At 35.5% G+C, this 25,279-nt stretch overlaps 25 non-coding genes across 25 annotated transcripts; 16 read left to right on the top strand and 9 right to left on the bottom strand.

Annotated features, from left to right (window-relative positions):
• Window positions 1-4,070: 4,070 nt before the first annotated feature.
• LOC113461189 lies at window positions 4,071-4,156 on the bottom strand. Its single transcript, XR_003383297.1, has one exon. It is a non-coding gene; the product is annotated as a small nucleolar RNA snoR114 (small nucleolar RNA).
• Window positions 4,157-5,041: 885 nt separating this feature from the next.
• Window positions 5,042-5,127, bottom strand: LOC113461193. The gene has a single exon (XR_003383301.1). It is a non-coding gene; the product is annotated as a small nucleolar RNA snoR114 (small nucleolar RNA).
• Window positions 5,128-6,014: 887 nt separating this feature from the next.
• On the bottom strand, window positions 6,015-6,100 carry LOC113461692. The gene has a single exon (XR_003383983.1). It is a non-coding gene; the product is annotated as a small nucleolar RNA snoR114 (small nucleolar RNA).
• An 827-nt stretch (window positions 6,101-6,927) lies between these two features.
• LOC120112655 lies at window positions 6,928-7,013 on the bottom strand. The gene has a single exon (XR_005514230.1). It is a non-coding gene; the product is annotated as a small nucleolar RNA snoR114 (small nucleolar RNA).
• A 307-nt stretch (window positions 7,014-7,320) lies between these two features.
• LOC113461694 lies at window positions 7,321-7,406 on the top strand. The gene has a single exon (XR_003383985.1). It is a non-coding gene; the product is annotated as a small nucleolar RNA snoR114 (small nucleolar RNA).
• A 630-nt stretch (window positions 7,407-8,036) lies between these two features.
• LOC113461695 lies at window positions 8,037-8,121 on the top strand. Its single transcript, XR_003383986.1, has one exon. It is a non-coding gene; the product is annotated as a small nucleolar RNA snoR114 (small nucleolar RNA).
• Window positions 8,122-8,286: 165 nt separating this feature from the next.
• On the top strand, window positions 8,287-8,372 carry LOC113461693. The gene has a single exon (XR_003383984.1). It is a non-coding gene; the product is annotated as a small nucleolar RNA snoR114 (small nucleolar RNA).
• Window positions 8,373-9,963: 1,591 nt separating this feature from the next.
• Window positions 9,964-10,048, top strand: LOC113461690. Its single transcript, XR_003383981.1, has one exon. It is a non-coding gene; the product is annotated as a small nucleolar RNA snoR114 (small nucleolar RNA).
• Window positions 10,049-11,483: 1,435 nt separating this feature from the next.
• On the top strand, window positions 11,484-11,569 carry LOC120112613. Its single transcript, XR_005514186.1, has one exon. It is a non-coding gene; the product is annotated as a small nucleolar RNA snoR114 (small nucleolar RNA).
• A 634-nt stretch (window positions 11,570-12,203) lies between these two features.
• On the top strand, window positions 12,204-12,288 carry LOC120112644. Its single transcript, XR_005514219.1, has one exon. It is a non-coding gene; the product is annotated as a small nucleolar RNA snoR114 (small nucleolar RNA).
• Window positions 12,289-12,453: 165 nt separating this feature from the next.
• LOC120112614 lies at window positions 12,454-12,539 on the top strand. Its single transcript, XR_005514187.1, has one exon. It is a non-coding gene; the product is annotated as a small nucleolar RNA snoR114 (small nucleolar RNA).
• Window positions 12,540-13,702: 1,163 nt separating this feature from the next.
• LOC113461190 lies at window positions 13,703-13,787 on the top strand. The gene has a single exon (XR_003383298.1). It is a non-coding gene; the product is annotated as a small nucleolar RNA snoR114 (small nucleolar RNA).
• Window positions 13,788-14,204: 417 nt separating this feature from the next.
• On the top strand, window positions 14,205-14,290 carry LOC120112633. The gene has a single exon (XR_005514207.1). It is a non-coding gene; the product is annotated as a small nucleolar RNA snoR114 (small nucleolar RNA).
• Window positions 14,291-14,468: 178 nt separating this feature from the next.
• Window positions 14,469-14,554, top strand: LOC113461194. The gene has a single exon (XR_003383302.2). It is a non-coding gene; the product is annotated as a small nucleolar RNA snoR114 (small nucleolar RNA).
• Window positions 14,555-17,768: 3,214 nt separating this feature from the next.
• LOC120112664 lies at window positions 17,769-17,854 on the bottom strand. The gene has a single exon (XR_005514239.1). It is a non-coding gene; the product is annotated as a small nucleolar RNA snoR114 (small nucleolar RNA).
• Window positions 17,855-18,740: 886 nt separating this feature from the next.
• LOC113461680 lies at window positions 18,741-18,826 on the bottom strand. The gene has a single exon (XR_003383971.2). It is a non-coding gene; the product is annotated as a small nucleolar RNA snoR114 (small nucleolar RNA).
• A 165-nt stretch (window positions 18,827-18,991) lies between these two features.
• LOC113461691 lies at window positions 18,992-19,076 on the bottom strand. Its single transcript, XR_003383982.1, has one exon. It is a non-coding gene; the product is annotated as a small nucleolar RNA snoR114 (small nucleolar RNA).
• A 636-nt stretch (window positions 19,077-19,712) lies between these two features.
• On the bottom strand, window positions 19,713-19,798 carry LOC120112627. Its single transcript, XR_005514200.1, has one exon. It is a non-coding gene; the product is annotated as a small nucleolar RNA snoR114 (small nucleolar RNA).
• Window positions 19,799-20,625: 827 nt separating this feature from the next.
• On the bottom strand, window positions 20,626-20,711 carry LOC113461689. The gene has a single exon (XR_003383980.1). It is a non-coding gene; the product is annotated as a small nucleolar RNA snoR114 (small nucleolar RNA).
• Window positions 20,712-21,018: 307 nt separating this feature from the next.
• On the top strand, window positions 21,019-21,104 carry LOC120112640. Its single transcript, XR_005514214.1, has one exon. It is a non-coding gene; the product is annotated as a small nucleolar RNA snoR114 (small nucleolar RNA).
• Window positions 21,105-21,993: 889 nt separating this feature from the next.
• On the top strand, window positions 21,994-22,079 carry LOC120112622. The gene has a single exon (XR_005514195.1). It is a non-coding gene; the product is annotated as a small nucleolar RNA snoR114 (small nucleolar RNA).
• An 884-nt stretch (window positions 22,080-22,963) lies between these two features.
• LOC113461192 lies at window positions 22,964-23,049 on the top strand. The gene has a single exon (XR_003383300.1). It is a non-coding gene; the product is annotated as a small nucleolar RNA snoR114 (small nucleolar RNA).
• Window positions 23,050-24,313: 1,264 nt separating this feature from the next.
• On the top strand, window positions 24,314-24,398 carry LOC113461186. The gene has a single exon (XR_003383294.1). It is a non-coding gene; the product is annotated as a small nucleolar RNA snoR114 (small nucleolar RNA).
• A 165-nt stretch (window positions 24,399-24,563) lies between these two features.
• LOC113461191 lies at window positions 24,564-24,649 on the top strand. Its single transcript, XR_003383299.1, has one exon. It is a non-coding gene; the product is annotated as a small nucleolar RNA snoR114 (small nucleolar RNA).
• Window positions 24,650-25,134: 485 nt separating this feature from the next.
• LOC120112632 lies at window positions 25,135-25,220 on the top strand. Its single transcript, XR_005514206.1, has one exon. It is a non-coding gene; the product is annotated as a small nucleolar RNA snoR114 (small nucleolar RNA).
• The last annotated feature ends 59 nt before the right edge of the window (window positions 25,221-25,279 follow it).

Here is a 25,279-nt window from a genome sequence, read left to right as displayed (position 1 = left end):
TGTTCCAGATTTGAATTAAAGTTGCCTTCGCGACTGGGAGTCGACTCGTCTTGACCCAGAGTCGACTCGCCAACTTCTGGAGCTGACTTGGCTTTCTCGGAGTCGGCTCATCCCATGAAGTCCGTGGACGTATTTTTGAATTTGGTTCACTCGAGTCGACTCGACTGTCCTGGGAGTCGACTCGGCGCTCAGAGCCCGAACTCCCTATCTTCTGTCTTTTGGCTCGTCCAGTCTTGGAGTCGACTCGAGCTTCCTCGGAGTCGACTCGGCTCTCAGTTTCCGAAACTTGGTCTTCTGCCCTTTTGATGTGAAGCTGCCTTGGAGTCGACTCTAGCTGTTTGGGAGTCGACTCGAATCTCAGAGGCAGTAACTTGGTCTTCTGTCTTCTTTGTGGTCACGGAGTCTCGGAGTCGACTCGCGTAATGCGGGAGTCGACTCGAATCTCAGAGTCCAGAATCTGCCCTCTGACTTTTTCTTTGTGTACTGCTGAGAGTCGACTCTTGCTGTCTTTGGAGTCGACCTGCCAACCATCGGAGTCGACTCGCGTTCCACTGGAGTCGACTCGAATCTCAGACCCGAAAACTGCTCTGACTTTTTCTTTGTATTCCTCTCGGAGTCGACTCTTACTACCCTGGAGTCGACTTGGTGAACATCGGAGTCGACTCGCACACTTCGGGAGTCGACTCATTGACAGGTTCTGAGTTGAAGCTTTCTGTTCGTCTGTCTGTTCTCAGTCGGAGTCGACTCGAGCTCGTGCCAGTGAACTTGATACGCTTGGAGTCGACTCGTGATACTCTGGAGTCGACTCGAGTCTCAGACTTTGGTTCAAGCTGACTTCTTAACTTATCCAAAAATTATGAACCAAGTCTTGAGACACTTAGACAAGATTTTCACTGAAACACTTAATTGAATTCATTAGTAAACAAGAAATATACTCAAATGCTTTGAGCTCATCAAAATCAAATAGGGTTTTAATCAATCACTCCACAGGTCTCTTTTTCGATTATTTACAAAATAAATGCCGGTATTTGGCTAAAAAAATGTGAGTATTTGTCCAAAATAAATGTTTGTATTTAGGTTGTCTAACTTTTATATGGCTGGATCAAGAGACAATAGTTCCTGAATAAAGTTTTCACAAACTGTTTCCTCTGATTTTAATGGATCAGGAATATTTTATATTATATTTATCGTATAATACAATAATAAATATATAAAATATTATAATTATCAGTGTAAATTAATTTTTCACTCTTCTGATGACAATTTATCTCTCTAACAAATTTTCTAGCTTGGTGATAAAATTGTTTAAATAATTACTAATATTTATTTTTATTTATTATTTTATTTTGTTAAAATATATTTTATTTATTATCTTATTTATTTATTTATTTATTTTTTCTTTTTTTTTTCCTTTTCTCTTCTCTTTTTTTTCTTTCCTTTTCTTCTTTTTCGTTCATTTTCTTTTTTTTCTTTTCTTTTTTCTTCTCTTCTTCTCCTTCCTCTCTTTCCTTCTTCTCCTTTCTTCTCCTCCCGTGAGGCCGGCGACGCCGGAAGGAGGCCGAGACGGCGGGCTGTGGCAGCCGCAGGAGGGGGCTCGAGAGCGGATTGGGACGACGGGCAATGGCGACCGCAGGGGGGAGCAGGGTGCCGGGACGGCGGGCCGCAGCGCGTGCCGGGGAGGCGGGGGCCATGGCTGTCCTTTCCTTCCCTTCCTCTTTTTTTTGTTCGTTTTGCTTCCCACCGCCCGATGGCTGTGGTGGGTCGCAACAGCGAGCCGGACGTCCGTGCCGGCTCGCCGGGGCAACAAGCCGCATCGGCGGCTTGGGAGGCAGCCATAGGTGGTGGCCAGTGTGGTGGCTGCCTACCAAAAAAAAAACAAACAGGGCCGGCGGCGTGAGAAGAAGAAGGAGATAGAGAGGGAGAGAGAGAGGGAAGGGTGAGAGAGGAAGAGGCACTAGGATGGAAGATTTTGGAAGAAAAAAATGGCTTTTAAATAGGGGTATTTTTGCCAAAAATACAGCTTTTCGACAAAGCTGAAAATAGCATTTTCAAAAAGCTCCAAATTGGAGCTTCTTCCCAAAAGCTGTATTCAGCTTTCCGAAAAAGCTAAAACAGCTTTCCGAAATTTTTACCAAACACCATTTTTTAGCAGAAAGTGCTTTTTGACCCTCCAAAAGCTCTTCCAAACAGGGTCTTAAACCAATTTTTTCTGTTAATATATCAAGAACAGTACTGATTACTCAAATGTTTAATCTAGAGTTCTCGGATACGTTTGGTTTGGTCATCCCATGAGAGAAAACAAATTAGGAGGGACAAACATATCACCACATCAGAATAAATGAATGTTAAGATCACCAACTTTATTATTGTGCTCTATGCTGCATTTTCTACTTGTTGCTAGTTTAAACATTAGTCCAATTGGTTGATACATGCACCTTCTGACGGCACATAAATATGAAATAAATAGTCGAGTTTCAAAGCAAGTTTGGCCTTGTTTAGTAAATCTACTGGCAATAGAGCTTTCGAAAGTAGAGCTTTTGTAAATAGCATTTTTATAAAAAGCTACTTGATGTTTGATAACTACATTTTCAAAGTGTTATGAAATTTTAACATATGTTTGATAAACAAACAAAGAAAGTACTTTTTGTATAACAAAATGACAATAAAAAATATTATATAATATTATGCAACAAAGCATAATAAAATATAATATGTATTAATACATAAATATATGATAGTATAATATTAATGTAATATAATATAATATTATTATAATATAGTAATATAATATTAAATTATTTAATATACCATATCAATGTATTATGACATAATGTAATATAATATTATATTTATAGTATAATACAATAATAAAGATATAAAATATTATAATTATAAACATAAATTAATTTTTCATGCTCTTGATGACTGTAGAATAATATAACAAATATTAAATTATTTAATCTAACATATTAATGTATTATGATATAATATTATATTATATTTATAGTATAATACAATATAAAGGTATAAATATTATAATGATATCGTATAATATATTTTGTGTAATTATTCTATTTTATTATGTATATTTTGATCCCAAAAAAAAATATTACAACTCATAACAACTTTCTGACAATTCCTAAAAGTACTTTTTTGGAGAAGCTCTACTTTAGAGCTTCCCCCAAAAAGATATTTTAGCTTTCTAAAAATGCTAAAACAACTTTCCAAAAATTTTACGAAACACCTCTATTTTATCTAAAAGTGCTTTTGAAAGGCCAGAAAGTGCTTTTTGGCCCTCCAAAAACTCCCCCAAATGGGGCCTTAATAACCATCTGGAACAACAGGCTGCTGCGAACCAATCTATTATCAGGCTAATTCAACCACAAGCATAACTACAACCATATAATCTTGCAGATAAAATCTAGGGATATTATTCATAAGACTGACTCCATATCAAGTTGGCAACAACAATCATGGCACCACCTACTACTTTGCTATGGTGTTATCATCATGGGGACTTGCACACTAGCAGTATAACACAGCTCATACACAAATGAAAAGAATACAGGAATCTAGGCTAGAGTAGCATCAATTGTTTTGTAAACACTCATCATGTCTTGCATTCTTAACCGTTCTAGCAGACAGCCGAGCTCCAAAATGGAGAGCTTAATTTTATCCAAATTTACAACATCAAATACCAACCACCAACATACTGGATTTTTTTTTTTTTGTTTTTGTATATATAACCATGCAATCTAACGATGCTAAAAAATTAACTATTTTAAATTAAAATGACTAAAATATCCTTAATTGGTAGACATGCAAGTATATCGCTATCTCGATAGCAGGAGAAGAAGGCAGGAATAATAGCATAATTTTAAATTTTTATTTTTTTAATTAATATAAATAAAATTTTTTTTAACACTATTAGAACAATCGATATATTAGGGGCATTTGTACAATAACAAAGTTTTATGAGAGTATACATGCAAATATCAATTTTGAAAGGATACTCATGCAAAATTCGATATTTAGAAGCATATCCATAAAAAAAAATCTAAGAAAAGAAAGAGCTCAGGAGCGCTGAGGTCATCTGATAATCAGACAGTTGTGATGCACCCTAGCATGACAGGAAGCGTTGTTCTCCTCATTGTTCTTTTTTCCACTGTTGGCTCGAGAGAGGATAGAACACTCGACCTTAGGATCAATTCTTAAGAGGATACGAGACAAACTGCGACACAGCCAGATGATGGAATTATTATGCTGAAAATATTTAAAACCAATTTAAGACGAATCCTCTTCCGAGGGACCAAAAAAGAAAGAGATCAGGTGCGCTGAGGTCATCCGATAATCCGACAGTCGTGATGCTCCCGGCATCATAGGATGCGCTTCGTCCTCATTGCTCTTTTATACGCTAATAGGGTGGGAGAGGATTGAACACTCGACCTTAGGATGACTTTTAAGAAGAGGTGGGAACAACTACACCGCGACCGGATGATGAAATTTGTATGCTGAAAATATCTAAAACCTATTTAAAACGAATCCTCTTTCGAGGACAAAAGCAAGAAAGTTTTTTTTTTTTTTGTGCATGAATACCCTCCGATATATCGAGTTTTACATGAATACACCTCTAAATTAATATTTGTATGTATATCCTAGTATAATACTTGTTTTGCTATTTATCCTTTTTTTTATTTTTGTTTTTGGATATATACCCATGCTATCTAACGATGCTAAAAAAATAACGATTTTAAATTAAAATGACTAAAATATCCTTAATGGGTAGACATGCAAATAGATCGCAATCTCGATAGCAGAAGAAGAAGACAGGAATAAAAGCATAATTTTAAATTTTTATTTTATTTTTAATTAATATAAGTATAATTTTTCTTAACACCGTTGGAACAACCATTATATTAGCAACATTTGTACAATAACAATATTTTACAAGAGTACCCATGCACATATCAATTTTAGAAGGATACTCATGCAAAATTCGATATTTAGAAGCATATCCATAAAAAAAATCTAAGAAAAGAAAGAGCTCAGGAGTGCTGAGGTCATCTGATAATCAGACGGTTGTGATGCACCCCGGCATCACAGGAAGCGCCATTCTCCTCATTGCTCTTTTTTCCACTGTTGTTGCGAGAGAGGATCGAACACTCGACTTCAGGATCAACTCTTAAGAGGATACGAGACAAACTGCGGCACAACCAGATGATGGAATTAGTATGCTGAAAATATTTAAAACCTATTTAAAACGAATCCTCTTCCAAGGGACCAAAAAAGAAAGAGCTTAGGGGCGCTGAGGTCATCCGATAATCTGACGGTCGTGATGCTCCTGGCATCACTGAATGCGCTGTCGTCCTCATTGCTCTTTTTTTCCACTAATGGGGTGAGAGAGGATCGAACACTCGACCTTAGGATGACTTTTAAGAAGAGGTGGGACCAACTACGCCGCGACCGGATGACGAAATTTGTATGCTGAAAATATCTAAAGCCTATTTAAAGCGAATCCTCTTCTAGGGACAAAAACAAGAAAGTTTTTTTTTTTTTGTGCGCATGAATACCCTCCTGAATATCGAGTTTTACATGAATGCTCTTCTAAAGTAATATTTGTATGTATATCCTAGTAAAATACTTGGTTTGCTATTTATCCTTTTTGTCATTTTTGTTATTGCATATATACCCATGCTATCTAACGACTCTAAAAAATTAATAATTTTAAATTAAAATGACAAAAATATCCTAAATGGATAGATATGCAAATAGATCGCAATCTCGATAGTAGGAGAAGAAGATAGGAACAATAGCATAATTTTAAATTTTTATTTTATTTTTAATTAACATAAATATAATTTTTTTTAACACCGTTATAACAACCGTTATATAGGGGCATTTGTACAATAACAAAGTTTTACGAGAGTATGCATGCAAATAACAATTTTGGAAGGATGCTCATGCAAAATTCGATATTTAGAAGCATATCCATAAAAAAAAACTAAGAAAAGAAAGAGCTCAGGAGCGCTGAGGTCATCTGATAATCAGACGGCTGTGATGCACCCCGGCATCACAGGAAGCGCTGTTCTCCTCATTGCTCTTTTTTTCATTGTTGGCGCGAGAGAGGATCGAACACTCGACCTCAGGATCAACTCTTAAAAGGATACGAGACAAACTGCGACACAGCCGGATGATGGAATTAGTATGCTGAAAATATTTAAAACCCATTTGAAATGAATCCTCTTCTAAGGGACCAAAAAAGAAAGAGCTCAAGGGCGCTGAGGTCATCCGACAATCAGACGATCGTGATGCTCCCGGCACCACAGGATGACCTTAGGATGAAATTTAAGAAGAGGTGTGACCAACTACGCCGCGACCGGATGATGAAATTTGTATGCTGAAAATATCTAAAATCTATTTAAAACGAATCCTCTTCCAGGGACAAAAATAAGAAAGTTTTTTTTTTGTGTGCATGAATACCCTCCTAAATATCGAGTTTTACATGAATGCACTTCTAAATTAATATTTGTATGTATATCCTAGTAAAATATTTGTTTTGCTATTTATCTATTTTTTATTTTTGTTTTTACATATATGTCCATGCTATCTAACGACGTAAAAAAATTAACAATTTTAAATTAAAATGACTAAAATATCCTTAATGGGTAGACATGCAAATAGATCGCAATCTCGATGGAAGGAGAAGAGGACAAGAACAATAGCATAATTTTAAATTTTTATTTTATTTTTATTTAATATAAATATATTTTTTCTTAACACCGTTAGAACAACCGTTATATTAGGGGCATTTGTACAATAACAAAGTTTTATGAGAGTATACATACAAATACCAATTTTAAAAGGATACTCATGCAAAATTCGATATTTAGAAGCATATCCATAAAAAAAAAAATCTAAGAAAAGAAAGAACTCAGGAGCGCTGAGCTCATCTGATAATCAGACAGTTGTGACGCACCCCGGCATCATAGGAAGCACTGTTCTCCTCAATGCTCATTTTTCCATTGTTGGCGCGAGAGGGGATCGAACCCTCGACCTCAGTATCAACTCTTAAGAGGATACGAGACAAACTGCGACACAGCCAGATGATGGAATTAGTATGCTGAAAATATTTAAAACCTATTTAAAATGAATCCTCTTCCAGGGAAAAAAATAAGAAAGTTTTTTTTTTGTGCGCATGAATACCCTCCTAAATATCGAGTTTTACATCATCCGGCTGCGTTGCAGTTTGTCTCGTATCCTTTTAAGAGTTGATCCTGAGGTCGAGTGTTCGATCCTCTCTCACGCTAACAATGGAAAAAAGAGCAATGAGCAGAACAGCGCTTCCTGTGACACCGGGGTGCATCACAACAGTCTGATTATCAGATGACCTCAGCGCTCCTGAGCTCTTTCTTTTCTTATTTTTTTTTATGGATATGCTTCTAAATATCGAATTTTGCATGAGCATCCTTCCAAAATTGATATTTGCATATATACACTCGTAAAACTTAGTTATTGTACAAATGCCCCTAATATAACGGTTGTTGTAACGGTGTTAACAAAATTATATTTATATTAATTAAAAATAAAATAAAAATTTAAAATTATGCTATTGTTTCTGTCTTCTTCTCCTACTATCGAGATTACGATCTATTTGCATATCTATCCATTAAGGATATTTTTGTCATTTTAATTTAAAATCATTAATTTTTTAGCATCGTTAGATAGCATGGGTATATATGCAAAAACAAAAATAAAAAAAAGGATAAATAGCAAACCAAGTACTTTACTAGGATATACATACAAATATTACTTTAGAAGAGTATTCATGTAAAACTCGATATTCAGGAGGGTATTCATGCACACAATTTTTTTTTTCTTGTTTTTATCCCTGGAAGAGGATTCGTTTTAAATAGGTTTTAGATATTTTCAGCATACAAATTTCGTCATCCGGTCGCGGCGTAGTTGGTCCCACCTCTTCTTAAAAGTCATCCTAAGGTCGAGTGTTCGATCCTCTCTCACCCCATTAGCGGAAAAAAGAGCAATGAGGACGACAGCGCATCCAGTGATGCCGGGAGCATCACGACCGTCTGATAATCGGATGATCTCAGCACCCCTGAGCTCTTTCTTTTTTGGTCCCTTGGGAGAGGATTCGTTTTAAATAGGTTTTAAATATTTTCAGCATACTAATTCCATCATCTGGTTGTGTCGTAGTTTGTCTCGTATCCTCATAAGAGTTGATCCTGAGGTCGAGTGTTCGATCCTCTCTCGCAACAACAGTGGAAAAAAGAGCAATGAGGAGAATGGCGCTTCCTGTGATGCCGGGGTGCATCACAACCATCTGATTATCAGATGGCCTCAGCGCTTCCAAGCTCTTTCTTTTCTTAGATTTTTTTTATGGATATGCTTCTAAATATCGAATTTTGCATGAGTATCCTTTTAAAATTGATATGTGCATGTGTACTCTCGTAAAACATTGTTATTGTACAAATGTTCCTAATATAACAGTTGTTCCAACGGTGTTAAAAAAAATTATATTTATATTAATTAAAAATAAAATAAAAATTTAAAATTATGCTTTTATTCCTGTCTTTTTCTTCTGCTATCGAGATTGCGATCTATTTGCATGTCTACCCATTAAGGATATTTTAGTCATTTTAATTTAAAATCGTTAATTTTTTAGCATCGTTAGATAGCATGGGTATATATCCAAAAATAAAAATTAAAAAAAGGATAAATAGCAAAACAAGTATTTTACTAGGATATACATACAAATATTAATTTAGAGGTGTATTCATGTAAAACTCGATATTTCGGAGGGTATTCATGCACACAAAAAAAAAACTTTCTTGCTTTTGTCCCCGGAAGAGGATTCGTTTTGAATAGGTCTTAGATATTTTCAGCATACAAATTTCATCATCCGGTCACGACGTAGTTGTTCCCACCTCTTCTTAAAAGTCATCCTAAGGTCGAGTGTTCGATCCTCTCTCACCCCATTAGCGGAAAAAAGGGCAATGAGGACGAAGCACATCCTGTGATGTCGGGAGCATCACGACTGTCGGATTATCGGATGACCTCAGCGCCCCTGACCTCTTTCTTTTTTGGTCCCTCGGAAGAGTATTCGTCTTAAATTGGTTTTAAATATTTTCAGCATAATAATTCCATCATCTGGCTGTGTCGCAGTTTGTCTCGTATCCTCTTAAGAGTTGATCCTAAGGTCGAGTGTTCTATCCTCTCTCGTGCCAACAGTGAAAAAAAAGAACAATGAGGAGAACAACGCTTCCTGTAATGCTGAGGTGCATCACAACCGTCTAATTATCAGATGACCTCAGCGCTCCTCAGCTCTTTCATTTCCTAGATTTTTTTTTATGGATATGCTTCTAAATATCGAATTTGTATCCTTCCAAAATTGATATTTGCATGTATACTCTCATAAAACTTTATTATTGTACTAATGCCCCTAATATATCAGTTGTTCTAACAGTGTTAAGAAAATTTTTATTTATATTAATTAAAAAAATAAAAATTTAAAATTATGCTATTATTCCTCTCTTCTTCTCCTACTATCGAGATAGCGATATATTTGCATGTCTACCCATTAAAGATATTTTAGTCATTTTAATTTTAAATCGTTAATTTTTTAGCATTGTTAGATTGCATGGTTATATATACAAAAACAAAAAAAAGATAAATAGCAAAATAATTATTTTACTAGGATATATGTATAAATATTAATTTAGAAGGGTATGCATGTAAAACTCGATATTTAGGTGGGTATTCATGCACACACAAAAAAAAAACTTTCTTGTTTTTGTCCATGGAAGAGGATTTGTTTTAAATAGGTTTTAGATAGTTTCGGCATACAAATTTCATCATCCGGTCGCAGCGTAGTTGGTCCCACCCTCTTCTTAAAAGTCGTGCTAAGGTCGAGTGTTCGATCCTCTCTCACCCCATCAGTGGAAAAAAGAGCAATGAGGACAGCAACGCATCTTGTGATGCCGGGTGCATCACGACCGTTTGAATATCGGATGACCTCAGCTCCCCTGAGCTCTTTCTTTTTTGGTCCGTTGGAAGAGGATTCGTTTTAAATAGATTTTAAATATTTTCAGCATACTAATTCCATCATCTGGCTGTGTCGCAGTTAGTCTAATTTTTTAGCGTCGTTAGATAGCATGGGTATATATGCAAAAACAAAAATAAAAAAAAGGATAAATAGCAAAACTAGTATTTTACTAGGATATACATACAAATATTAGTTTAGAAGAGTATTCATGTAAAACTCGATATTTAGGAGGGTATTCATGTGCGCAAAAAAAAACAAAAAAAAACTTTCTTGTTTTTGTCCCTGGAAGAGGCTTCGTTTTAAATAGGTTTTAGATATTTTCAGCATACAAATTTCATCATCCGGTCGCGGCGTAGTTGGTCCCACCTCTTCTTAAAAGTCATCCTAAGGTAATCATCTGGATGTGTCGCAGTTTGTCTCGTATCCTCTTAAGAGTTGATCCTGAGGTTGAGTGTTCGATCCTCTCTTGCGCCAACAGTGGAAAAAAAGAGCAGCAAGGACAGCAGCGCATTCTGTGATGCTAGGGCGCTCCTGAGTTCTTTCTTTTCTTAGATTTTTTTTTTATGGATATGCTTCTAAATATCGAATTTTGCATGAGTATCCTTCTAAAATTGGTATTTGTATGTATACTCTCATAAAACTTTGTTATTGTACAAATGCCCCTAATATAACGGTTGTTTTAACGGTGTAAAGAAAAAATATATTTATATTAATTAAAAATAAAATAAAAATTTAAAATTATGCTATTGTTCTTGTCCTCTTCTCCTTCTATCGAGATTACGATCTATTTGCATGTCTACCCATTAAGAATATTTTAGTCATTTTAATTTAAAATTATTAATTTTTTTGCGTCGTTAGATAGCATGGGCATATATGCAAAAACAAAAATAAAAAATAGATAAATAGCAAAACAAATATTTTACTAGGATATACATACAAATATTAATTTAGAAGTGCATTCATGTAAAACTCGATATTTAGGAGGGTATTCATGCACACAAAAAAAATAATTCTTGTTTTTGTCCCTGGAACAAGATTCGTTTTAAATAGGTTTTAGATATTTTCAGCATACAAATTTCATCATCCGGTCGCGGCGTAGTTGGTCCCACCTCTTCTTAAATTTCATCCTAAGGTCAAGTGTTCGATTCTCTCTCACCCCATCAGTGGAAAAAAAAGCAGTGAGGACGACAGCGCATCCTGTGGTGCCGGGAGCATCATGATTGTCTGATTGTCGGATGACCTCAGCGTCCCTGAGCTCTTTCTTTTTTGGTCCCTTGGAAGAGGATTCATTTCAAATGGGTTTTAAATATTTTCAGCATACTAATTCCATCATCTGGCTGTGTCGCAGTTTGTCTCGTATCCTTTTAAGAGTTGATCCTGTGGTCGAGTGTTCGATCGTCTCTCGCGCCAACAATGGAAAAAAGAGCAATGAGGAGAATAACGCTTCCTGTGATGCTGGGGTGCATCACAACCGTCTGATTATTAGATGACCTCAGCGCTCCTGAGCTCTTTCTTTTCTTAGTTTTTTTTATGGATATGCTTCAAAATATCGAATTTTGCATGAGCATCCTTCCAAAATTGATATTTGCATGTATACACTCGTAAAACTTTGTTATTGTACAAATACTCCTAATATAACGGTTGTTTTAACGGTGTTAAAAAAAATTATATTTATATTAATTAAAAATAAAATAAAAATTTAAAATTATGCTACTGTTCCTGTCTTCTTCTTCTACTATCGAGATTGCGATCTATTTGCATATCTATCCATTAAGGATATTTTTATCATTTTAATTTAAAATCATTAATTTTTTAGCATCGTTAGATAGCCTGGGTATATATGCAAAAACAAAAATAAAAAAAAGGATAAATAGCAAACCAAGTATTTTACGAGGATATACATAGAAATATTACTTTAGAAGAGTATTCATGTAAAACTCGATATTCTGGAGGGTATTCATGCGCACACAAAAAAAAACTTTCTTGTCTTTGTCCCTGGAAGAGGATTCGTTTTAAATAGATTTTAGATATTTTCATCATACAAATTTCGTCATCCGGTCGCGGCGTAGTTGGTCCCACCTCTTCTTAAAAGTCATCCTAAGGTCGGGTGTTCGATCCTCTCTCACCCCATTAGTGGAAAAAAGAGCAATGAGGACGACAGCGCATCCAGTGATGCCGGGAGCATCACGACCGTCTGATTATCGGATGACCTCAGCGCCCCTGAGCTCTTTCTTTTTTGGTCCCTTGGAAGCGGATTTGTTTTAAATAGGTTTTAAATATTTTCAGCATACTAATTCCATCATCTGGTTGTGTCGCAGTTTGTCTCGTATCCTCTTAAGAGTTGATCCTGAGGTCGAGTGTTCAATCCTCTCTCACAACAACAGTGGAAAAAAGAGCAATGAGGAGAATGGCGCTTCCTGTGATGCCAGGGTGCATCACAACCGTCTGATTATCAGATGACCTCAGCGCTCCTGAGCTCTTTCTTTTCTTAGATTTTTTTTTATGGATATGATTTTAAATATCGAATTTTGCATGAGTATCCTTCTAAAATTGGTATGTGCATGTGTACTCTCGTAAAAGATTGTTATTGTACAAATGTCCCTAATATAACGGTTGTTCCAACGGTGTTAAGAAAAATTATACTTATATTAATTAAAAATAAAATAAAAATTTAAAATTATGCTTTTATTCCTGTCTTCTTCTTCTGCTATCGAGATTGCGATCTATTTGCATGTCTACCCATTAAGGATATTTTAGTCATTTTAATTTAAAATTGTTAATTTTTTAGCATCGTTAGATAGCATGGGTATATATCCAAAAACAAAAATAAAAAAAAGGATAAATAGCGAAATAAGTATTTTACTAGGATATACATACAAATATTAATTTAGCGGTGTATTCATGTAAAACTCGATATTTCGGAGGGTATACATGCACACAAAAAAAAAAAAACTTTCTTGCTTTTGTCCCTAGAAGTGGATTGGTTTTAAATAGGTTTTAGATATTTTCAGTATACAAATTTCATCATCCGGTCGCGGCGTAGTTGTTCCCACCTCTTTTTAAAAGTCATCCTAAGGTCGAGTGTTCGATCCTCTCTCACCCCATTAGCGGAAAAAAAGAGCAATGAGGACAACAAGGCATCCTGTGATGCCGGGAGCATCACGACCTTCTGAATATGGGATGACCTCAGCGCCCCTGAGCTCTTTCTTTTTCGGTCCGTTGGAAGAGGATTCGTTTTAAATAGGTCTTAAATATTTTCAGCGTACTAATTCCATCATCTGGCTGCGTCGCAGTTTGTCTAATTTTTTAGCGTCGTTAGATAGCATGGGTATATATGCAAAAACAAAAATAAAAAAAAGATAAATAGCAAAACAAGTATTTTACTAAGATATACATACAAATATTAGTTTAGAAGAGTATTCATGTAAAACTCGATATTTAGGAGGGTATTCATGTGCGCAAAAAAAAAAAAAAAAACTTTCTTGTTTTTGTCCCTAGAAGAGGCTTCGTTTTAAATACGTTTTAGATATTTTCAGCATACAATTTTCATCATCCGGTCGCGGCGTAGTTGGTCCCACCTCTTCTTAAAAGTCATCCTAAGGTCGAGTGTTCGATCCTTTCTCACCCCATCAGTGGAAAAAAAAGCAATGAGGACGACAGCGCATCTTGTGATGCCGGAAGCATCACGACCGTCTGATTATCGGATGACCTCAGCGCCCCTGAGCTCTTTCTTTTTTGGTCCCTTGGAAGAGGATTCGTTTTAAATAAGTTTTAAATAGTTTCAGCATACTAATTCCATCATCTGGATGTGTCGCAGTTTGTCTCGTATTCTCTTAAGAGTTGATCCTGAGGTTGAGTGTTCGATCCTCTCTTGCGCCAACCGTGGAAAAAAAGAGCAGCAAGGACAGCAGCGCATTCTGTGATGCTAGGGCGCATCACGACCGTCTGATTATCGGATGACATCAGCCGTTATGAGATCTTTCGTTTTTTGCCCCTTGGAAATGGATTCGTTTTAAATAGGTTTTTGGTTTTTTCAGCATGCCGTTTTCAGCATGCTGTGGTGTCGCAGTTGATCTCGGCTCTTCTTAAGAGATTATCTTGTGGTCTTGAGTTGGATCCTCTCTCACCCCATTAGTGGAAAAGAGGGCAATGATGACAGCAGCGCCTTCTGTGATGGTAGGGCAAATCATGACAGTCTCATTATGGGATGACATGAGCGCTCCTGAGCTCTATCATTTTTTGTCGATTGGAAAAGGATTCGTTTTTAATAGCTTTTAGGAGATTTCAGCATGCCGTTTCACCATGGAGTGGTGGCGCAGTTGGCTAGCGCTTTGGTCTCATAGCTTCTTTAAGAGAGTTATCCTGAGGTCGAGAGTTCGAGCCTCTCCTCCTCCAATAAAGGAGAAAAGAGCCATGAGGATAACTGCGCAACCTGTGATGCTAGGGCGCATCACGACCGTCAGATTATTCCGACGAAACTGCGCTTCTGAGCTCTTCCTTCCCTTTTTTTTTAAAAAATATAATATTTTTAAGTTTTTTTAAATCATGACACTCTTTCTCTCAGTCTCTGTCGGTTATTTAATTTAATAATTACAATATATTTTTAATCATAACACATGTCTTTTTCCCGGTCTCTTTTTCGATTATTTACAAAATAAATGCCGGTATTTGGCTAAAAAAATGTGAGTATTTCTCCAAAATAAATGTTTGTATTTAGGTTGTCTAACTTTTATATGGCTGGATCAAGAGACAATAGTTCCTGAATAAAGTTTTCACAAACTGTTTCCTCCGATTTTAATGGATCAGGAATATTTTATATTATATTTATCGTACCATACAATAATAAATATATAAAATATTATAATTATCAGTGTAAATTAATTTTTCGCTCTTCTGATGACAATTTATCTCTCTAACAAATTTTCTAGCTTGGTGATAAAATTGTTTAAATAATTACTAATATTTATTTTTATTTATTATTTTATTTTGTTAAAATATATTTTATTTATTATCTTATTTATTTATTTATTTATTTTTTCTTTTTTTCCTTTTCTCTTCTCTTTTTTTTCTTTCCTTTTCTTCTTTTTCGTTCATTTTCTTTTTTTTCTTTTCTTTTTTCTTCTCTTCTTCTCCTTCCTCTCTTTCCTTCTTCTCCTTTCTTCTCCTCCCGTGAGGCCGGCGACGCCGGAAGGAGGCCGAGACGGCGGGCTGTGGCAGCCGCAGGAGGGGGCCCGAGAGCGGATTGGGACGACGGGCAATGGCGACCGCAGGGGGGGAGCAGGGTGCCGGGACGGCGGGCCGCAGCGCTTGCCGGGGAGGCGGGGGCCATGGCTGCCCTTTCCTCCCCTTCCTCTTTTTTTTTGTTCGTTTTGCTTCCCACCGCCCGACGGCTGTGGTGGGTCGCAACAGCGAGCCGGACGTCCGTGCCGGCTCGCCGGGGCAACAAGCCGCATCGGCGGCTTGGGAGGCAGCCACAGGTGGTGGCCAGCGTGGTGGCTGCCTACCAAAAAAAAAACAAACAGGGCCGGCGGCGTGAGAAGAAGAAGGAGATAGAGAGGGAGAGGGAGAGAGGGAAGGGTGAGAGAGGAAGAGGCACTAGGATGGAAGATTTTGGAAGAAAAAAAATGGCTTTTAAATAGGGGTATTTTTGCCAAAAATACAGCTTTTCGACAAAGCTGAAAACAGCATTTTCAAAAAGCTCCAAATTGGAGCTTCTTCCCAAAAGCTGTATTCAGCTTTCCGAAAAAGCTAAAACAGCTTTCCAAAATTTTTACCAAATACCATTTTTTAGCAGAAAGTGCTTTTTGACCCTCTAAAAGCTCTTCCAAATAGGGTCTTAAACCAATTTTTTCTGTTAATATATCAAGAACAGTACTGATTACTCAAATGTTTAATCTAGAGTTCTCGGATACGTTTGGTTTGGTCATCCCATGAGAGAAAACAAATTAGGAGGGACAAACATATCACCACATCAGAATAAATGAATGTTAAGATCACCAACTTTATTATTGTGCTCTATGCTGCATTTTCTACTTGTTGCTAGTTTAAACATTAGTCCAATTGGTTGATACATGCACCTTCTGACGGCACATAAATATGAAATAAATAGTCGAGTTTCAAAGCAAGTTTGGCCTTGTTTAGTAAATCTACTGGCAATAGAGCTTTCGAAAGTAGAGCTTTTGTAAATAGCATTTTTATAAAAAGCTACTTGATGTTTGATAACTACATTTTCAAAGTGTTATGAAATTTTAACATATGTTTGATAAACAAACAAAGAAAGTACTTTTTGTATAACAAATGACAATAAAAAATATTATATAATATTATGCAACAAAGCATAATAAAATATAATATGTATTAATACATAAATATATGATAGTATAATATTAATGTAATATAATATAATATTATTATAATATAGTAATATAATATTAAATTATTTAATATAACATATCAATGTATTATGATATAATGTAATATAATATTATATTTATAGTATAATACAATAATAAAGATATAAAATATTATAATTATAAACATAAATTAATTTTTCATGCTCTTGATGACTGTAGAATAATATAACAAATATTAAATTATTTAATCTAACATATTAATGTATTATGATATAATATAATATTATATTTATAGTATAATACAATATAAAGGTATAAATATTATAATGATATCGTATAATATATTTTGTGTAATTATTCTATTTTATTATGTATATTTTGATCCAAAAAAAAATATTACAACTCATAACAACTTTCTGACAATTCCTAAAAGTGCTTTTTTGGAGAAGCTCTACTTTAGAGCTTCCCCCAAAAAGTTATTTTAGCTTTCTAAAAATGCTAAAACAACTTTCCAAAAATTTTACGAAACACCTCTATTTTATCTAAAAGTGCTTTTGAAAGGCCAGAAAGTGCTTTTTGGCCCTCCAAAAACTCCCCCAAATGGGGCCTTAATAACCATCTGGAACAACAGGCTGCTGCGAACCAATCTATTATCAGGCTAATACAATCACAAGCATAACTACAACCATATAATCTTGCAGATAAAATCTAGGGATATTATTCATAAGACTGACTCCATATCAAGCTGGCAACAACAACCATGGCACCACCTGCTACTTTGCTATGGTGTTATCATCATGGGGACTTGCTCACTAGCAGTATAACACAGCTCATACACAAATGAAAAGAATACAGGAATCTAGGCTAGAGTAGCATCAATTGTTTTGTAAACACTCATCATGTCTTGCATTCTTAACCGTTCTAGCAGACAGCCGAGCTCCAAAATGGAGAGCTTAATTTTATCCAAATTTACAACATCAAATACCAACCACCAACATGCTGGATTTTTTTTTTGTTTTTGTATATATAACCATGCAATCTAACGATGCTAAAAAATTAACTATTTTAAATTAAAATGACTAAAATATCCTTAATTGGTAGACATGCAAATATATCGCTATCTCGATAGCAGGAGAAGAAGGCAGGAATAATAACATAATTTTAAATTTTTATTTTTTTTAATTAATATAAATAAAAAAATTTTTAACACTATTAGAACAATCGATATATTAGGGGCATTTGTACAATAACAAAGTTTTATGAGAGTATACATGCAAATATCAATTTTGAAAGGATACTCATGCAAAATTCGATATTTAGAAGCATATCCATAAAAAAAAATCTAAGAAAAGAAAGAGCTCAGGAGCGCTGAGGTCATCTGATAATCAGACAGTTGTGATGCACCCTAGCATGACAGGAAGCGTTGTTCTCCTCATTGTTCTTTTTTCCACTGTTGGCTCGAGAGAGGATAGAACACTCGACCTTAGGATCAATTCTTAAGAGGATACGAGACAAACTGCGACACAGCCAGATGATGGAATTATTATGCTGAAAATATTTAAAACCAATTTAAGACGAATCCTCTTCCGAGGGACCAAAGAAGAAAGAGATCAGGTGCGCTGAGGTCATCCGATAATCCGACAGTCGTGATGCTCCCGGCATCATAGGATGCGCTTCGTCCTCATTGCTCTTTTATACGCTAATAGGGTGGGAGAGGATCGAACACTCGACCTTAGGATGACTTTTAAGAAGAGGTGGGAACAACTACACCGCGACCGGATGATGAAATTTGTATGCTGAAAATATCTAAAACCTATTTAAAACGAATCCTCTTTCGAGGACAAAAGCAAGAAAGTTTTTTTTTTTTTTTTGCATGAATACCCTCCGATGTATCGAGTTTTACATGAATACACCTCTAAATTAATATTTGTATGTATATCCTAGTATAATACTTGTTTTGCTATTTATCCTTTTTTTTATTTTTGTTTTTGCATATATACCCATGCTATCTAACGATGCTAAAAAAATAATGATTTTAAATTAAAATGACTAAAATATCCTTAATGGGTAGACATGTAAATAGATCGCAATCTCGATAGCAGAAGAAGAAGACAGGAATAAAAGCATAATTTTAAATTTTTATTTTATTTTTAATTAATATAAGTATAATTTTTCTTAACACCGTTGGAACAACCATTATATTAGCAACATTTGTACAATAACAATATTTTACAAGAGTACCCATGCACATATCAATTTTAGAAGGATACTCATGCAAAATTCGATATTTAGAAGCATATCCATAAAAAAAAATCTAAGAAAAGAAAGAGCTCAGGAGTGCTGAGGTCATCTGATAATCAGACGGTTGTGACGCACCCCGGCATCACAGGAAGCGCCATTCTCCTCATTGCTCTTTTTTCCACTGTTGTTGCGAGAGAGGATCGAACACTCGACTTCAGGATCAACTCTTAAGAGGATACGAGACAAACTGCGGCACAACCAGATGATGGAATTAGTATGCTGAAAATATTTAAAACCTATTTAAAACGAATCCTCTTCCAAGGGACCAAAAAAGAAAGAGCTTAGGGGCGCTGAGGTCATCCGATAATCTGACGGTCGTGATGCTCCCGGCATCACTGAATGCGCTGTCGTCCTCATTGCTCTTTTTTTCCACTAATGGGGTGAGAGAGGATCGAACACTCGACCTTAGGATGACTTTTAAGAAGAGGTGGGACCAACTACGCCGCGACCGGATGACGAAATTTGTATGCTGAAAATATCTAAAGCCTATTTAAAGCGAATCCTCTTCTAGGGACAAAAACAAGAAAGTTTTTTTTTTTTGTGCGCATGAATACCCTCCTGAATATCGAGTTTTACATGAATGCTCTTCTAAAGTAATATTTGTATGTATATCCTAGTAAAATACTTGGTTTGCTATTTATCCTTTTTGTCATTTTTGTTATTGCATATATACCCATGCTATCTAACGACTCTAAAAAATTAATAATTTTAAATTAAAATGACAAAAATATCCTAAATGGATAGATATGCAAATAGATCGCAATCTCGATAGTAGGAGAAGAAGATAGGAACAATAGCATAATTTTAAATTTTTATTTTATTTTTAATTAACATAAATATAATTTTTTTTAACACCGTTATAACAACCGTTATATAGGGGCATTTGTACAATAACAAAGTTTTACGAGAGTATGCATGCAAATAACAATTTTGGAAGGATGCTCATGCAAAATTCGATATTTAGAAGCATATCCATAAAAAAAAACTAAGAAAAGAAACAGCTCAGGAGCGCTGAGGTCATCTGATAATCAGACGGCTGTGATGCACCCCGGCATCACAGGAAGCGCTGTTCTCCTCATTGCTCTTTTTTCCATTGTTGGCGCGAGAGAGGATCGAACACTCGACCTCAGGATCAACTCTTAAAAGGATACGAGACAAACTGCGACACAGCCGGATGATGGAATTAGTATGCTGAAAATATTTAAAACCCATTTGAAATGAATCCTCTTCTAAGGGACCAAAAAAGAAAGAGCTCAAGGGCGCTGAGGTCATCCGACAATCAGACGATCGTGATGCTCCCGGCACCACAGGATGACCTTAGGATGAAATTTAAGAAGAGGTGTGACCAACTACGCCGCGACCGGATGATGAAATTTGTATGCTGAAAATATCTAAAATCTATTTAAAACGAATCCTCTTCCAGGGACAAAAATAAGAAAGTTTTTTTTTTGTGTGCATGAATACCCTCCTAAATATCGAGTTTTACATGAATGTACTTCTAAATTAATATTTGTATGTATATCCTAGTAAAATATTTGTTTTGCTATTTATCTATTTTTTATTTTTGTTTTTACATATATGTCCATGCTATCTAACGACGTAAAAAAATTAACAATTTTAAATTAAAATGACTAAAATATCCTTAATGGGTAGACATGCAAATAGATCGCAATCTCGATGGAAGGAGAAGAGGACAAGAACAATAGCATAATTTTAAATTTTTATTTTATTTTTATTTAATATAAATATATTTTTTCTTAACACCGTTAGAACAACCGTTATATTAGGGGCATTTGTACAATAACAAAGTTTTATGAGAGTATACATACAAATACCAATTTTAGAAGGATACTCATGCAAAATTCGATATTTAGAAGCATATCCATAAAAAAAAAAATCTAAGAAAAGAAAGAACTCAGGAGCGCTGAGCTCATCTGATAATCAGACAGTTGTGACGCACCCCGGCATCATAGGAAGCACTGTTCTCCTCAATGCTCATTTTTCCATTGTTGGCGCGAGAGGGGATCGAACCCTCGACCTCAGTATCAACTCTTAAGAGGATACGAGACAAACTGCGACACAGCCAGATGATGGAATTAGTATGCTGAAAATATTTAAAACCTATTTAAAATGAATCCTCTTCCAGGGAAAAAAATAAGAAAGTTTTTTTTTTGTGCGCATGAATACCCTCCTAAATATCGAGTTTTACATCATCCGGCTGCGTTGCAGTTTGTCTCGTATCCTTTTAAGAGTTGATCCTGAGGTCGAGTGTTCGATCCTCTCTCACGCTAACAATGGAAAAAAGAGCAATGAGCAGAACAGCGCTTCCTGTGACACCGGGGTGCATCACAACAGTCTGATTATCAGATGACCTCAGCGCTCCTGAGCTCTTTCTTTTCTTATTTTTTTTTATGGATATGCTTCTAAATATCGAATTTTGCATGAGCATCCTTCCAAAATTGATATTTGCATGTATACACTCGTAAAACTTAGTTATTGTACAAATGCCCCTAATATAACGGTTGTTGTAACGGTGTTAAAAAAATTATATTTATATTAATTAAAAATAAAATAAAAATTTAAAATTATGCTATTGTTTCTGTCTTCTTCTCCTACTATCGAGATTACGATCTATTTGCATATCTATCCATTAAGGATATTTTTGTCATTTTAATTTAAAATCATTAATTTTTTACATCGTTAGATAGCATGGGTATATATGCAAAAACAAAAATAAAAAAAAGGATAAATAGCAAACCAAGTATTTTACTAGGGTATACATACAAATATTACTTTAGAAGAGTATTCATGTAAAACTCGATATTTAGGAGGGTATTCATGCGCACAAAAAAAAAAAAAAATTTTTTTCTTGTTTTTGTCCGTGGAAGAGGATTCGTTTTAAATAGGTTTTAGATATTTTCAGCATACAAATTTCGTCATCCGGTCGCGGCGTAGTTGGTCCCACCTCTTCTTAAAAGTCATCCTAAGGTCGAGTGTTCGATCCTCTCTCACCCCATTAGTGGAAAAAAGAGCAATGAGGACGACAGCGCATCCAGTGATGCCGGGAGTATCACGACCGTCTGATAATCGGATGATCTCAACGCCCCTGAGCACTTTCTTTTTTGGTCCCTTGGAAGAGGATTCGTTTTAAATAGGTTTTAAATATTTTCAGCATACTAATTCCATCATCTGGTTGTGTCGTAGTTTGTCTCGTATCCTCATAAGAGTTGATCCTGAGGTCGAGTGTTCGATCCTCTCTCGCAACAACAGTGGAAAAAAGAGCAATGAGGAGATTGGCGCTTCCTGTGATGCTGGGGTGCATCACAACCGTCTGATTATCAGATGGCCTCAGCGCTTCCAAGCTCTTTCTTTTCTTAGATTTTTTTTATGGATATGCTTCTAAATATCGAATTTTGCATGAGTATCCTTTTAAAATTGATATGTGCATGTGTACTCTCGTAAAACATTGTTATTGTACAAATGTTCGTAATATAACGGTTGTTCCAACGGTGTTAGGAAAAATTATATTTATATTAATTAAAAATAAAATAAAAATTTAAAATTATGCTTTTATTCCTGTCTTTTTTTTCTGCTATCGAGATTGCGATCTATTTGCATGTCTACCTATTAAGGATATTTTAGTCATTTTAATTTAAAATCGTTAATTTTTTAGCATCGTTAGATAGCATGGGTATATATCCAAAAACAAAAATAAAAAAAAGGATAAATAGCAAAACAAGTATTTTACTAGGATATACATACAAATATTAATTTAGAGGTGTATTCATGTAAAACTCGATATTTCGGAGGGTATTCATGCACACACAAAAAAAAACTTTCTTGCTTTTGTCCCCGGAAGAGGATTCGTTTTGAATAGGTCTTAGATATTTTCGGCATACAAATTTCATCATCCAGTCACGACGTAGTTGTTCCCACCTCTTCTTAAAAGTCATCTTAAGGTTGAGTGTTCGATCCTCTCTCACCCCATTCGTGGAAAAAAGAGCAATGAGGACGAAGCGCATCCTGTGATGCCGGGAGCATCACGACTGTCGGATTATCGAATGACCTCAGCGCCCCTGACCTCTTTCGTTTTTGGTCCCTCGGAAGAGTATTCGTCTTAAATTGGTTTTAAATATTTTTAGCATAATAATTCCATCATCTGGCTGTGTCGCAGTTTGTCTCGTATCCTCTTAAGAGTTGATCCTAAGGTCGAGTGTTCTATCCTCTCTCGTGCCAACAGTGGAAAAAAGAATAATGAGGAGAACAACGCTTCCTGTGATGCTGAGGTGCATCACAACCGTCTGATTATCAGATGACCTCAGCGCTCCTGAGCTCTTTCTTTTCTTAGATTTTTTTTTAAGGATATGCTTCTAAATATCGAATTTGTATCCTTCCAAAATTAATATTTGCATGTATACTCTCATAAAACTTTGTTATTGTACAAATGCCCCTAATATATCAGTTGTTCTAACAGTGTTAAGAAAATTTTTATTTATATTAATAAAAAAAATAAAAATTTAAAATTATGCTATTATTCCTCTCTTCTTCTCCAGCTATCGAGATAGCGATATATTTGCATGTCTACCCATTAAGGATATTTTAGTCATTTTAATTTTAAATCGTTAATTTTTTAGCATTGTTAGATTGCATGGTTATATATACAAAAACAAAAAAAAAAGATAAATTGCAAAATAATTATTTTACTAGGATATACGTACAAATATTAATTTAGAAGGGTATGCATGTAAAACTCGATATTTAGGTGGGTATTCATGCACACACAAAAAAAAAACCCCTTGTCCCTAGAAGAGGATTCGTTTTAAATAGGTTTTAGATATTTTTGGCATACAAATTTCATCATCCGGTCGCAGCGTAGTTGGTCCCACCCTCTTCTTAAAGGTCGAGTGTTCGATCCTCTCTCACCCCATCAGTGGAAAAAAGAGCAATGAGGGCAACAACGCATCTTGTGATGCCGGGAGCATCACGACCGTCTGAATATCGGATGATCTCAGCTCCCCTGAGCTCTTTCTTTTTCGGTCCGTTGGAAGAGGATTCGTTTTAAATAGGTTTTAAATATTTTTAGCGTACTAATTCCATCATCTGGTGTTAAAATAAATTATATTTATATTAATTAAAAATAAAATAAAAATTTAAAATTATGCTACTGTTCCTGTCTTCTTCTTCTACTATCGAGATTGCAATCTATTTGCATATCTATCCATTAAGGATATTTTTATCATTTTAATTTAAAATCATTAATTTTTTAGCATCGTTAGATAGCCTGGGTATATATGCAAAAACAAAAATAAAAAAAAGGATAAATAGCAAACCAAGTATTTTACGAGGATATACATAGAAATATTACTTTAGAAGAGTATTCATGTAAAACTCGATATTCTGGAGGGTATTCATGCGCACAAAAAAAAAAAAAAAACTTTCTTGTTTTTGTCCCTGGAAGAGGATTCGTTTTAAATAGGTTTTAGATATTTTCAGCATACAAATTTCGTCATCCGGTCGCGGCGTAGTTGGTCCCACCTCTTCTTAAAAGTCATCCTAAGGTCGGGTGTTCGATCCTCTCTAACCCCATTAGTGGAAAAAAGAGCAATGAGGACGACAGCGCATCCAGTGATGCCGGGAGCATCACGACCGTCTGATTATCGGATGACCTCAGCGCCCCTGAGCTCTTTCTTTTTTGGTCTCTTGGAAGCGGATTTGTTTTAAATAGGTTTTAAATATTTTCAGCATACTAATTCCATCATTTGGTTGTGTCGCAGTTTGTCTCGTATCCTCTTAAGAGTTGATCCTGAAGTCGAGTGTTCGATCCTCTCTCACAACAACAGTGGAAAAAAGAGCAATGAGGAGAATGGCGCTTCCTGTGATGCCAGGGTGCATCACAACCGTCTGATTATCAGATGACCTCAGCGCTCCTGAGCTCTTTCTTTTCTTAGATTTTTTTTTTGGATATGATTTTAAATATCGAATTTTGCATGAGTATCCTTCTAAAATTGATATGTGCATGTGTGCTCTCGTAAAACATTGTTATTGTACAAATGTCCCTAATATAACGGTTATTCCAACGGTGTTAAGAAAAATTATATTTATATTAATTAAAAATAAAATAAAAATTTAAAATTATGCTTTTATTCCTATCTTCTTCTGTGGAAAAAAAGAGCAGCAAGGACAGCAGCGCATTCTGTGATGCTAGGGCGCATCACGACCGTCTGATTATCGGATGACATCAGCCGTTATGAGATCTTTCGTTTTTTGCCCCTTGGAAATGGATTCGTTTTAAATAGGTTTTTGGTTTTTTCAGCATGCCGTTTTCAGCATGCTGTGGTGTCGCAGTTGATCTCGGCTCTTCTTAAGAGATTATCTTGTGGTCTTGAGTTGGATCCTCTCTCACCCCATTAGTGGAAAAGAGGGCAATGATGACAGCAGCGCCTTCTGTGATGGTAGGGCAAATCATGACAGTCTCATTATGGGATGACATGAGCGCTCCTGAGCTCTATCATTTTTTGTCGATTGGAAAAGGATTCGTTTTTAATAGCTTTTAGGAGATTTCAGC

The sequence above is a fragment of the Phoenix dactylifera genome, chromosome 11, assembly GCF_009389715.1.
Source record: "Phoenix dactylifera cultivar Barhee BC4 chromosome 11, palm_55x_up_171113_PBpolish2nd_filt_p, whole genome shotgun sequence".
Taxonomy (NCBI): domain Eukaryota; kingdom Viridiplantae; phylum Streptophyta; class Magnoliopsida; order Arecales; family Arecaceae; genus Phoenix; species Phoenix dactylifera.
Note: the sequence above shows the minus strand (reverse complement) of the source record. Positions and strands in the feature narration are given on the sequence as shown.